Source organism: Zingiber officinale, chromosome 3B (genome assembly GCF_018446385.1).
Source record: "Zingiber officinale cultivar Zhangliang chromosome 3B, Zo_v1.1, whole genome shotgun sequence".
NCBI lineage: Eukaryota > Viridiplantae > Streptophyta > Magnoliopsida > Zingiberales > Zingiberaceae > Zingiber > Zingiber officinale.
The window spans coordinates 7896101-7910604 of record NC_055991.1 but is presented as its reverse complement, the minus strand read 5'-3'; positions in this window follow the sequence as shown (position 1 = coordinate 7910604).

Genomic DNA, 14504 nt, shown 5'->3' with positions numbered 1-14504 from the left:
CATTGGAATTCTTTTTGATGTATGTCAAAAAGGGGGAGAATTATTGGAGAACCCAAGTTAGGTTATCAGGTTAACCTAAGGGGAGAATATCCAGAGAATGTTCAAGGAAAGAACATTGGACATTGGAAGATGATTGAAAACCTAAGTTAGGTTATCGGGTTAACCTAACTTGATTATGGTTTTGTCAAACATCAAAAAGGGGGAGATTGTTGGTGCAACCCTGTCAAGGTTGACCTGGTTGACCCGACTCGAGTTGACTTGACTCGAGTTGTATTTTGATGTTTGACTTGGGAAGATTGTTGATGCAACTTTAGGTCAAGATTGACCTAGTTGAGTTGCATGTTGATGTTTGACACTCGTGAGAGAGTTCTATTCTTGATATGGGACAAGAATAGATGTTTGGGAGATTATTGGTGCAACCGTAGGTCAAGGTTGACCTGGTTGACCTGATTCGGGAAAAAGTCCAAGTATGGAGACTTGGCACTGGAAAAGTCCAAGCAGGGAGCTTGGCACGCGAAAAGTCCAAGTATGGAGACTTGGTACTGGAAAAGTCCAAGCAGGGAGCTTGGCACGAGGGAAAGTCCTAACTGGGATGTTAGGCAGTTGGAAAGTCCTGGTGAGTGAAGCCAGGCAGTGAGAAAGTCCTAACTGGGATGTTAGGCAGTGTGGAAAGTCCTGGTGAGTGAAACCAGGCAGTGGGAAAGTCCTAACTGGGATGTTAGGCAGTGGGAAAGTCCTAACTGGGATGTTAGGCAGTGGGAAAGTCCTAACTGGGATGTTAGGCAGTTGGAAAGTCCTGGTGAGTGAAACCAGGCAAGGGAAAATCCAGATGGATCAGGGATGATCGGACTTCTGGTGTTGGAAAGTCCAAGTAGGTCAAGAGAGTGATCGGATACTTGGCACGAAGAGGAAAATCCAGATGGATCAGGGATGATCGGACATCTGGTGTGGAAAAGTCTAAGTGGGTCAAAGGGATTGACCGGACACTTAGCGGGGAGTGCTAGCAGGTCAAGGGAGTGACCGGATGCTAGGCATGATGTACCAACAGGTCAAGGTTGACCGGATGTTGGTGTGGAAGCCTTAGGTTTAGGGCTGAAAAGTTTGGATCGGGCTGCAGACCGATCCAATGATACATGGCTCATCTGATCGGTCTGGTGACCGATCAGTATGCAACGATCAGAAGCGGAGAAAAGAAGCTCCTGATCGGTCCCTGGACCGATCAAGTGTATGCCTGATCGGTCTCCACGACCGATCACGAGACGAGTGCGATTCTCTGTCTGTGAGAGAGCTGGGATCGGTCTGGGGACCGATCAGGACAGAGCCTGATCGGTCCACAGACCGATCAGAGTACGCACAGAAGATTCTGTACACTGGCTGATCGGTCTGGGGACCGATCAGCGAAGGGCCTGATCGGTCCACAGACCGATCAGAGCTCCGATCGCGACACCTGATCGGTCTGCAGACCGATCAGGGTTCTAGCCGTTGCGACGCAACGGCTAGTTTTCTCACTGTCTTCTTCGCAGGTATAAAAGGATCAAGGGCATCTTCTGTGCGACAACTCTTCTTCCTCCTTGCTGTTGCTAAGTGCTGCTGTGCTTGAGTTTTGTTGAGCTCGTCCAAAGCTTCGCGTGAGCTTCCCCGACTGGAACAGCTGCTGCTGTTAGAGTTTTTGAAGCTGCTGCTTCATCCGGACTCCAGTCGACGAGAAAGCAAGATTGGTAGAGTGCTTGTGTATTCTTATTGTATTTCTTGCTTACTCTTTGTTCTTGTACTCTTTGTTTGCTGTTGCAAACGTTTGTGGCGAGGTTTCTCCACCCACAAGGAGTATATTGTATTAGCCGGTTCTCCGGGGACTCATCCACCGACGGATTGACTGGACTCGTCCACCTTACGGACACGCCGAGGAGTAGGAGCCCTAATCTCCGAACCTCGTTACATCCTCGTGTTAAGGTTTGGTTTTCTTCTCTTTCGTTTCTTTGTATTTTCCGCTGCGCTAACGAATTGTAGGAAGAAACGCGAGAGATTTGGGGTCGGCTATTCACACCCCCTCTCTAGCCGTACGAAGGATCCTAACAAGTGGTATCAGAGCGAGGTTCGCTCTTCATCGGATCAACACCCGTGGGAGCAAAGCTAGAGAATGGATCTCTATGGAGAAGATGTCACCATTCCACCCTTCTACGAATGCGGCGACTTCGCGTATTGGAAGGTAAGGATGAAGTATTTTCTTATGACTAACATAATGAATTGGTTTTGTGTACAAGAAGGATTTACTCCTCCGGTGGATAAGGAAGGAAAACCACTTGAGAAGAAGGAGTAGACAAGAGAACAAATTCACAAATCCGAAATCAACAAAGAGGTAACGAAAATAATTGAATTTTCATTGCCTACTAACATCTTGTGTAAGATAGGTTACAACAATGCCAAGGAATTATGGGATAACTTGGCCAAGTACCATGAGGAGAGCTCCACTTCAAGCCATGAAGAGGAGCCTAGTGAGCCAAGTAGCTCACATCATGGAGGGAGCGAATTGGGAGTTGAGGGCTACTCAACATCCAAGGAAGAAGAGGAGGAGAGTTCCTCTTGTTCAAGATCGGAGCAAGAAGAAGATTCTACCTCCGGAAGGGATGAAGGAGAGAGTCATCCATCCCAAACCCTAGGTAACTCAAGCATTTTAGTTGTCAGTAACTCACTTAATTAGTGGGCATTCGATATCTTAAACACAGGGAGACTAACACACTCATAATAAGAAGGAGCCCAAAAATATAATTTGGGATTGGTGCGGTAGTTCAATGATAGTTCTCTAGTGGAATGAATTATCATTGATAAAATTAAGTTGTGTGTTCGGGGCGAACATGGGATGCTTAATTTTATCGGCAGACCAAAACCAATTCCTCCTCTCGGTCCCTATCGTAGCCTCTTATTTATAGAGTACTATACCCACATATACCCACCTTCTATACCCACCTAAAGGGGGCCGGCCAAGCTAGCTTGGGAACCAAGCTAGGGCCGGCCTAAGCTTGGGTTTAAGGTGGTCGGCCCTAGCTTGAACCCAAGCTAGTAGGGCCGGCCATAATTAATTAAAAAGAAAATTTAATTTTAATGTTTATTATTATGTGGAAGATTTAATTTAAAAGAGAATTAAAATTAAAATATCTCTCTTGTAAAAATTTACAAAAGATTAAAGAAAGAGATTAGATCTCTTTCCTTATTTGTAGATTGGAGAGATGTTTTATTTTCTCTTTAAAATTATTCACATGTTAATAAAATTAAAATTATAGATATTTCCTTTTATTAACCATGAAGAGATTTTTAAAGAGAAATTTTATTTTTTTAAAATTTCCGGAAACAAATTAGGAAAGTTTTAATTGTTGATTGAAACTTGTCCAATTTGCTTCCTCTTGATGTGGCCGGCCATTAGAGTTTATTTGGGAAATTTTATTTTATTTTTCTCAAATAAATCATGTCAAGGAAATTAAGGAAATTTTATTGTAAATAAATTTCCTAATTTGCTTAGGCCAAGGAATATAAAAGAAGGGGTAGGGGTGTCTTCATGAGACACAACCTCTATTGTTTTCTCTCCCTTTTTCCTTGGTGTTGTGGCCGGCCATTACCCTCTCCCTCTCTTCCTCTTGTGGTGGCCGAATACTTCATCTTTCTTGGAGTTCTTGTGGTGGCCGGATACTACTTGGAGAAGAAGAAGAAGAAGGAGAGAAAGCTAGCATCTCTTGGAGCTTGGTTAGTATTTTGATTTTCTTCTTTGGTAAAGTTCTTCCTTTGTGGCCGAACCTTGCTTGGAGGAGAAGAAGGTGGTTGGTGGTTTCTCGTCTCGAAAGATCGTTGCCCACACAACGTCCGAGGTTAGAAGAGGAATACGGTAGAAGATCAAGAGGTTTTTCTACAAGGTATAACTAGTAATTTCTATTTCCGCATCATGCTAGTTATTTATGGAAATAATACCAAATACAAGAGGCTTACGTTCTAGAATTTCGAATATGTTTTTTCGAAGTTGTGTTCTTTTGTTTCTTTCTTTTCCTTGTGATTTGATTGCTCTCTTTGGTTAACCTAAAGTTATTTTAGGAAATTAAATATTAGCTTTCTATTAAAGGTTTTGTCTAGTCGGTGGTGGTTGCTCCCATATCCAAGAAGGGCATGTGCCTCGCCACGTCAGTACTGGGAACCTTTTATGGAAATTAATATTTAATGGAATTAATAACTTAAGGAGACTTGGGTCGAACGTGTTAAGTTCCGCAGGAGATCCAAGTCAAAACCTAAAAGAACAAATAGATTAAGTTTTGGATCAAACGTGTTAAGTTCCGCAGGCGATTCAAAATTTAATTTAAAAGAACACATGGTAGCTAGGAAAATGTTCAGACCTTTGTACAAAATTTTTGTACAGTGGAACCTATAGGTTTTCCGAGTAGCAACCAACAATTGGTATCAGAGCTAGGGTTTTGCCTCTGTGTATTTGGTATTTAGTTTAATTATGCACATGTCATACATAATTTAGGCAGGATAATAGTAGGATGTGCTAACTTTGTGGATGCAGGATCCAACTATTATGGCTTTTAGTTAATTATGTGTGTGATTGGACCCTTGGACATGTCAAGGGCAATTTATATGTGTGTGCATGATTGTATTAAAATACAGCAGGAGCTGTATTTAGTTTTATTAGGATTTTATTTTTGATCTAGATACATGTACATGTTAGGATCCAAAAGACCTCATGCCAATGGAGATATCTTTTCTCTTATAAACTCATGATCTTTCCCATGTGTTTCCAATATGGGACTATGTTTGCAACCTTGCAACCCCAACAATCCCCCCCTCAAACAAAGGACCATGGGCTTCCCACGTCCGATCCTCGACCCACCAGGTCTTCCTGCCCCTCGGTCTACCCGACCTACTAGGACTTCCTTGCCTAGCCGCAACTAGGACTTCCTGCCCCTCGGTCCACCCGACCTACTAGGACTTCCTGCCTGGTGTCTGGTCCTCTTGATCCGAACATAGGAGCCCTCACTTTTTTTTTTGAGGTCAATATTGTACTCACATGGTTCAATCAGACCATAGCTCTTGTGCATAGTCGGCGGTTAAACCTTCTGGCAGTCTGAGCTCTGATACCAATTGTAGGATCCAAAAGAATTTAGATATCTCCACAATTGCATGATATTGTCCACTTTGGGTCTAAGCCCTCATGGTTTTGCTCTTGGGCTCTACCCAAAAGGCCTCATGCCAATGGAGATATCTTTTCTCTTATAAACTCATGATCTTTCCCATGTGTTTCCAATATGGGACTATGTTTGCAACCTTGCAACCCCAACAGTACATTCCTTTTATGGAATATAGGATCAAAAATATAAAATTCTATTTATGTCGCGGATCGAATCTTGCAAAGCGTGGAACCTTCTAAGGACCAGAGGCGCAGCGAAACTTGGAGCAAGATGGATGCGACAGTTAGACCCGGTGGCGGTGGCCAAATATGGCAGCAGCTTCGGATGACAACACACGAAGGACAATTAAAGATAAAAGCCATAATAGTTGAAAATTAGATTTTCTATTGCTTTTATATTGTGCTGTGTGTGCATGTTAGTTTACAAGTTTAGTAGGCTAGCATAGTTAAAATTCCTCATTTATAAATAACTAAGTGGGAGAGGGATTTTTAAGTAAATCCCATGGTCTCCATTACTGGTTTGTAAGTGATGCAAACAAGCTTGCGCGTTGGCTCTGAGTGCCTTCCTCCATAACGGATGAGCTTGTTTGCGGATCACTAGAACAAACTTCCATTTTTGGATGACTATAGGAAGTTAATTAAGAGCGTGTGATCTTCCCCAACGGAAGGGGCATAATCTTATTAATGGACTTAGTGTCAAGTAATGGTGAACACTTAGACACATCTAATAGTATCCTCCCCAACGGAGTCACTGCTATTATTTGTGTGACCAAATAATACCAACTATTAATTTTATTTGTCAAAAAGTTAGGTTGACAAGATAATAAAATTAATGGGTTAAACCCTCCTTTACAAATGTTGAAATTGTATACGCCCACACTAACGTGGCATACAAAATTCACGGTGTTATGAGGTGTTGGTTAATTTAAAATAGTATTGTTTGAGGAATCAATATTATTCTAAATTTAGAGTTCGACCAAAAGTTATTTGTGATTCTTAGGATGACTTTCAACCCACTGTCCATCATACTTCAACAAAATAGACTTATTGGACCAAATTACATAGATTGGAAAAGAAACTTGGATATTGTTCTTCTCTGAAAGCTATAAATTTGTACTGACCGAGCATTGCCTGATGCACCCATCGTGAATCTACCCAAGAGGAGATTGAATATCATAGGAAATGGGTAAAAGCGGATGAGATGGCGCGGTGTTACATTTGGCTTCAATGTCAAATGTATTGCAACATCAAGATAAAGATTTACCAACATACTATGATATTATGAACAATCTCAAGGAACTCTTTGGTCATCGTGATAGGGCTTCTAGACAAGAAGCTATGAGAAAGATAATGACACCACCATGCAAGAGGGTACTCCGTAAGGGATCATATCCTAAACATGATGGCTTATCCGAACGAGATACGGATCCTTGGAGGAGAAATTGATGGGAAACCAGATCGATATGATCCTCCAAACGCTACCTAGAAGTTTTGAGCAGCCCACTGAACTATAATATGAATAAAAGGATTTATTCATTAGGGGAACTACTGACAGCAACAGAAGGGTTATTTCGTCACAATGCTCAAATTCACTATGCTGAAAATGGTCCTACTTCTAAACCGAAAGGAAAGAAGAAGAAGAAACAAGTCGGTTCAAGAAAGAAAGTGAATAAATCTCAGTACGGATTTAAAGCTGGAATGAAGAAGCCAAGGGCAAGTGCTTCATCCGCAAGCAGGCAGGACATTGGAAGGCGGATCGTCCTCGTAAGAACCAAAACAAAGGTATATCTCATACTCTAGTTGTTGAAACATGTTTAGCGGTGTTATCTACCAAGACCGGTGTGTAGATACGGAGCTACCGATCATGTCTGCAATTCCTTGTAGGGGTTCCAGAAACCCGACGACTAAAGGGGAGATTATCGTCTACATGGGCAATGCTACTAAGGTGGCAACTTGCAATGGGAGACGTCTACTTATCTTTTAGTAGAAATATAAATTTGGTTTTAAGAAATTGTCTTTATGTACCCAGTTTTAGAAAGAATTTAATTTCAGTTTCTAAACTGTTTTAGATGGATATTCGGTTTTTTAGAACGATGTAGTTATTAAAAGAAATAAAGTGATTATCTGTTCGGTGCATTAGTTGGCAATTTGTATATTTTAAATCCAAATTCTTCCACAAAGCAAAACATGGAAATTTATAATTCATCTTCTAATTCTAATAAGAGAAAAGAACCTTCTGAAATGAACCAAGCATATCTTTGGCATCTAAGGCTTGGTCATATTAACTTAAGTAGGATTCAGAGGCTTATAGCTGATGGACTTTAGTTCATTTGAGTTGGAAAATTTTCCAACTTGTGAATCTTGCTTAGAAGGTAAAATGACCAAGAGGTCGTCAAGCCAAGGGGTATAGAGCCAAAGAAGTGTTAGAGTTGGTTCACTCGATTTGTGTGGTCCTATGTCCGTCCTGCAAGAGGAGGTTTTGAATATTTTGTCTCTTTCATGACGATTATTCAAGATATGGATACATTTACCTAATGCGCCAAGTCCGAATGCTTTGACAAGTTCAAAGAATACAAGGTTGATATGGAGAAACGATTAGGTAAAAGTATCAAGACACTACGATCTGGGTGGTGGCTAATACCTCTTAGGAGAGTTTAGGAATTACTTATCGTAGGTGGGATTCAATCCCAATTGTTCTGCACCGGAACACCCCAACAGAATGGTGTAGCGAACGAAGGAATAGGACTCTTATGGAGATGGTTAGATCGATGATGAGTTATTCGAATTACCAAATTTTGGGGATATGCCTGAAACAGCAGTATCGTTCTCAACTTAGTACCTTCTAAATCTCTTCTACTCCCATAGAATTGTGGAATGGGCGAAAACCCACCTAAGACATATTCGGATTTGGGGTAGTCCTGATGAAACCAGATCTGATAAGTTAGAATCTCGTCAGAAGTTCGCGTGTTTGTAGGATATCCCAAAGGAACGAAAGGTGGTTTATTTTATAGTCCTAAAGACCGGAAGGTCATTGTTAGCACCAATGCCCGCTTTTAGAAGAAGACTATATAATGGATCACAAGCCCAGAGTAAAGTCGTTTTAGAAGAACTTAGAGAGGACATGTCTATTTCAGTACCAACAAGACAAGATGAAGTACCACAAGAGACGCAACACGTGTCACACATGATACACAACCACGAGACTGTCGTCGTAGTGGGAGGGTTGTGAGGCAACTGAAGATTCATGTTTTTGGGAGAGTCTTCGACTTAATCCGGTAAACATGAACCTGATCCCCCAACAGATTGAAGCACTCCAAGATATAGATGCAGATCTTGGCAAAAGGCAATGAATTCAAATAGAGTCCATGTACTCTAATAAGGTCCGGAGCTTGTAGAACCACCGATGGTGTAAAAGCCTTGGATGCAAGTGGATCTACAAAGGAAAAGAGGACAGACGGAAGGTAGAAACCTTCAAAGCTAGGCTTGTTACGAAAGGTACACTCGGAAAGAGGGAATCGATTATGAGGAAACCTTTTCACCCAGTAGCCATGCTTAAGTCTATCCGATACTCTTATCCATCTGCTCATATGGATTATGAGATTTGGCAAATGGATGTCAAGACAGCTTTCCTTAATGGAAGTCTGAAGAGAACATCCATATGAAGCAACCGAAGGATTTATTGAAAAGGCAAAGAGCATCTAGTATGCAAGCTCAATCGGTCCATTTATGGATCAAGCAAGCTTCAAGGTCTTGGAACATCCGGTTTAATGAAGTAATCCAATCATATGGATTTATTCAAAGTCCGATGAGTCTTGTGTATATAAGAAGTGTAACGGAAACGTGGTGGTATTTCTTGTACTATACGTAGATGATATTTTGTTAATTGGCAACAATGTCAAGGTATTATCGACGTAAGGGTATGGTTGTCCAAACAATTTGATATGAAGGACTTAGGAGAATGTGCACATTCTTGGGATCAAAGTTATAAGGGATCGCAAGAAAAGAATGTTGTGTCTATCCCAAGCTTCATATATAGATACAATCCTTGCTCGCTTTAGCATGCAAGACTCTAAGAAAGGTTTCTTACCTTTTAGACATGGAGTAGCTCTATCTAAAGAGATGTCTCCAAAGACATCAAAAGAGATAGAGGACATGAAAGCGCTTATGCTTCGACCGTAGGAAGCCTAATGTATGCAATGTTATTGCACGAGACGACATATCCGTTTCACGACGCATGGTCGTAGATATCGAGTAACCTCGGACAAGGACATTGGATGCGGTAAAGCATATATTAAAGTACCGAGAAGGACTAGGGATTATATGCTAGTTTACCAAGCGGATGATTTGCTCCCTGTGGGTTACACGGATTCAGATTTTCAATCAGATAGGGACAATAGTAAGTCTACATCAGGCTATGTGTTTACTTTAGGAGGTGGAGCCATTTCATGGAGGAGTGTTAAGCGAATGCGTACTCAACCATGGAAGTCGAGTATGTAGCAGCCTCTGAGGCAGCTAAAGAAGCAGTATGTCTCAGGAACTTTCTAATGGACTTAGATGTGATTCCCGGTTTGCCCAAGATCATCACAATTTATTGTGATAATAGCGGTGCAGTTGCAAACTCGAAGGAACCACGAGCTCATAAGGCGAGTAAACATATAGAGCGCAAGTACCACCAGATACGAGATATCGTGAAGCGAGGAGAAGTTGTCATCGCCAAGATTGCATCGTCGGATAACCTAGCAGATCCTTTCACTAAGGCCCTTCCTACGAAAGCTTTCGATCGGCATGTGGAGGAATGGGAATCGATGTATGGTAGAAGATATGGCGATTAGTCATTAGTATAAGTGGGAGATTGTTGGAGTGTATAAAAAGCCTAAGCTTTGTAAACATTCATTATGAATAAAGAATCACATTCGTCTAATTATCTACATTTGTTTGTAGTTGTTCATTTAATTTATATTGTAGATAACATAGTATGTGGTGTCACATACTAAGATGATGTTATCGGACCTTATAAATTATAAACAGAGCTCACGACCGGAATGGAAAGGAACAAACCATTAGAAAGTCGTAGTGTAATTAGGTATTAGTTTATCTTGACTATATAATTACACTAGTACACCCGAGTGTATTGAGTAGACCATTTGAGGTCGCCTTTTATACCGACTTTATAAAGGAATAAAGACCCCAGTTATTATGGAAGTGCGTTTAATCCTAATATAATAACAAGCACATATGTTTGATATTTATTTTAATTTATCAATGGGGGAGATTTAGTTCGATGAATCAATAAACCCGATAAATTGGAAAATGGTATCACGCATAGTGGGTGTTGTTGATTATAGAAGGAAACTGTGTCCTAGTGATACTAGGTTGATAAGGTCTTCAAGAGGAGCTCATAAAGATTGTCATGTTAAACCCTAGTGGACTTAGTCCGACATGATAATAAGGTTGAGTGGTACTACTTAGGACTTAGATATTAATTAAATGAGTTGTCAAGAACTCACTTAATTAGTGGACATTCGATATCTTAAACACAAGGAGACTAACACACCATAATAAGAAGGAGCCCAAAATGTAATTTGGGATTGGTGCAATGATAGTTCTCTAGTGGAATGAATTATCATTGATAAAATTAAGTTGTGTGTGAACATGGGATGCTTAATTTTATCGAGACCAAACCAATTCCTCCTCTCACCCCTATCGTAGCCTCTTATTTATAGAGTACTATACCCACATATACCCACCTTCTATACCCACCTAAGGGGGCCGGCCAAGCTAGCTTGGGAACCAAGCTAGGGGGTTTAAGGTGGCCGGCCCTAGCTTGAACCCAAGCTAGTAGGGCCGGCCATAATTAATTAAAAAGAAAATTTAATTTTAATGTTTATTATTATGTGGAAGATTTAATTTAAAAGAGAATTAAAATTAAAATATCTCTCTTGTAAAAATTTACAAAAGATTAAAGAAAGAGATTAGATCTCTTTCCTTATTTGTAAATTGGAGAGATGTTTTATTTTCTCTTTAAAAATTATTCACATGTTAATAAAATTAAAATTATAGATATTTCCTTTTATTAACCATGAAGAGATTTTTAAAGAGAAATTTTATTTTTTAAAATTTTCGGAAACAAATTAGGAAAGTTTTAATTGTTGATTGAAACTTGTCCAATTTGCTTCCTCTTGATGTGGCCGGCCATTAGAGTTTATTTGGGAAATTTTATTTTATTTTTCTCAAATAAATCATGTCAAGGAAATTAAGGAAATTTTATTGTAAATAAATTTCCTAATTTGCTTAGGCCAAGGAATATAAAAGAAGGGGTAGGGGTGTCTTCATGAGACACAACCTCTATTGTTTTCTCTCCCTTTTTCCTTGGTGTTGTGGCCGGCCATTACCCTCTCCCTCTCTTCCTCTTGTGGTGGCCGAATACTTCATCTCTCTTGGAGTTCTTGTGGTGGCCGGATACTACTTGGAGAAGAAGAAGAAGAAGGAGAGAAAGCTAGCATCTCTTGGAGCTTGGTTAGTATTTTGATTTTCTTCTTTGGTAAAGTTCTTCCTTTGTGGCCGAACCTTGCTTGGAGGAGAAGAAGGTGGTTGGTGGTTTCTCGTCTCGAAAGATCGTTGCCCACACAACGTCCGAGGTTAGAAGAGGAATACGGTAGAAGATCAAGAGGTTTTTTCTATAAGGTATAACTAGTAATTTCTATTTCCGCATCATGCTAGTTATTTATGGAAATAATACCAAATACAAGAGGCTTACGTTCTAGAATTTCGAATATGTTTTTTCGAAGTTGTGTTCTTTTGTTTCTTTCTTTTCCTTGTGATTTGATTGCTCTCTTTGGTTAACCTAAAGTTATTTTAGGAAATTAAATATTAGCTTTCTATTAAAGGTTTTGTCTAGTCGGTGGTGGTTGCTCCCATATCTAAGAAGGCCATGTGCCTCGCCACGTCAGTACTGGGAACCTTTTATGGAAATTAATATTTAATGGAATTAATAACTTAAGGAGACTTGGGTCGAACGTGTTAAGTTCCGCAGGAGATCCAAGTCAAAACCTAAAAGAACAAATAGATTAAGTTTTGGATCAAACGTGTTAAGTTCCGCAGGCGATCTAAAATTTAATTTAAAAGAACACATGGTAGCTAGGAAAAGGTTCAGACCTTTGTACAAAATTTTTGTACAGTGGAACCTATAGGTTTTCCGAGTAGCAACCAACATGATGATCATCTGGGTAAGTTCGATAACACAGCTACACTCCATCAATATACAGATGGAGTAAAGTGCCGCGTCTTCCTTACAACCCTCTCGGGATCGGCTCAACGGTGGTTTCGGAGGCTGCCGGACGGATCCATCGCTAGCTTTAAGGACTTCCGAACGGCCTTCCTCCACCACTTCGCTAGCAGTCGGCGTTATCAGAAGACAAGTGTCAGCTTGTTTGCCATCAAGCAAGAGCCAAAAGAATCGCTTCGAGCTTACATCCAGCGATTCAACCAAGTGGTGATGGACATCCCAACGGCCACATCGGAGACGATGATGAACGCCTTCACACAAGGCCTTGTAGATGGGGACTTCTTTCGGTCGCTCATCCGAAAGCCGCCCCGAGATTATGATCACATGCTGCATCGGGCCAACGAATACATAAATGTGGAAGAAGCGCAAGCCGCCTAAAAGGAAACCCAACCGAGCGCACTGCTCGCACTCGAAGGAAAACAAAGACGCCGCCAGCCCACCTGAGGACCGAGGGTCAAGCAATTCGATCCCCACGCCGGATCGCACGTACAAGAAGTGGCCGCCGCCCAAGCTAAAGAAGAGGTGGACCCCTATGTTCTTCTCCAGTCGGACACGCACAACACGAGGGATTGTCAAGTCTTCCCTTCGTGGCTAATCCTGCTCCCGTGAAAGCCGAACGATGGTCTCCTCCCATCGACAGGAGACAAAGGACCCGTGAAGCCGACCGGACCCGCACCGAAGGAGACATCAACAGACACCCGATCGGCACCGATCTCCAAGAGAGAATCGCCGGGCGCCCGGAGAACGGTCACGACCGTCCACTCGGGAAGAAGAAAACAGGAGCAATACTTCCCGGCGAGATCAACGCCATTGTCCGGGCCAACCGAGGAGACCAACCGCCGTAAAGGCGGGCTCTCGCATGCAGATCCACGCTGGCGTCAGAGCCAAGAGCGGCAAGTGGACCGGAAATCACTTTCGGCCCGGAGACTTAGAAGGAGTAGAAGTGCCCCACGACGACGCTCTGCTCATTAAAGCGGTAATAGCAAATTACACTATCGCATATTTGTTGACACAGGGAGCTCGGTCAACATCATATTCAAGAAGGCGCTCGATCAGCTGCAAATTGATCGAGCCAGCCATGCCCATGACGCACCCCGCCTACGGGTTTATGGGCAACGAAGTTCAATGGCCTGAAATCCTACCGGCCACTACTGAGAAGAGCCAGAGGACCAGGACAATAAACTCGTGGTGGTTGACCTTCATCATCCTACAACGCCATTTTGATTTCCGGCCGGCGACCCGAGCGATTGTCTCAACCTTCCACCAGAAGATAAAGTTCCCCATGGAGGACAAAGTGGGAGAAGTGCGTGGAGATCAGCTTGCAGCTCGGCGGTGCTATATAGAGATGATCCGAGCAGAAGCTTGTTCCGCTTGGAAGGCGCCCCGAATCGAGGTACACGCCATAACCGAGAAACCTCCTACTTTGATTTATGATGAAAATGAGGAAGTTCAGATCCATCTGACCAGATCGGAGGCCACGACTTTTATCGCCTCTGATCTGGAGGAAGAACAGAAGGAGAAGCTGATCCAATGCCTCCAACGAAATCATGATGTCTTCGTCTGGTCGACACATGAGTTGCCCGGAATTTCACCGAGCCTGGCGCAGCATGAATTGCATGTCCGACCGGACCACCAAAGGAAGCAGGAAAGGGATTTGAAGGTCGGCGTAACGCCATCATCCGGCGAAGTAGAGAAACTCGAGGCCACCACATACGAAGTGCAGCCCCTAGTCGGCCGGCCAACGTGGTATTGGTCTCCAAGCCGGGCGACAAGTGGAGATCGACTTCCGGGACTTAAACAAAGCATGCCCCAAAGATTTTTATCCCTGCCCGGATAGATCAGCCGTGGACTCTACCCGGCCAGAATTGATTGCATGCTCGACGATACCAAGGCTATCATCAGTGCCGCCTGAAGATCAAGAAAAGGTTAGTTTTGTCATATCTAATGTGATGCTGTTCGGATGAAGAATGCTGGGGCCACCTATCAACGCTTGATGAACAAAGTGTTCAGGGAGCAGATCAGACGGAAGCTATGTGGACGACATTCTCATTA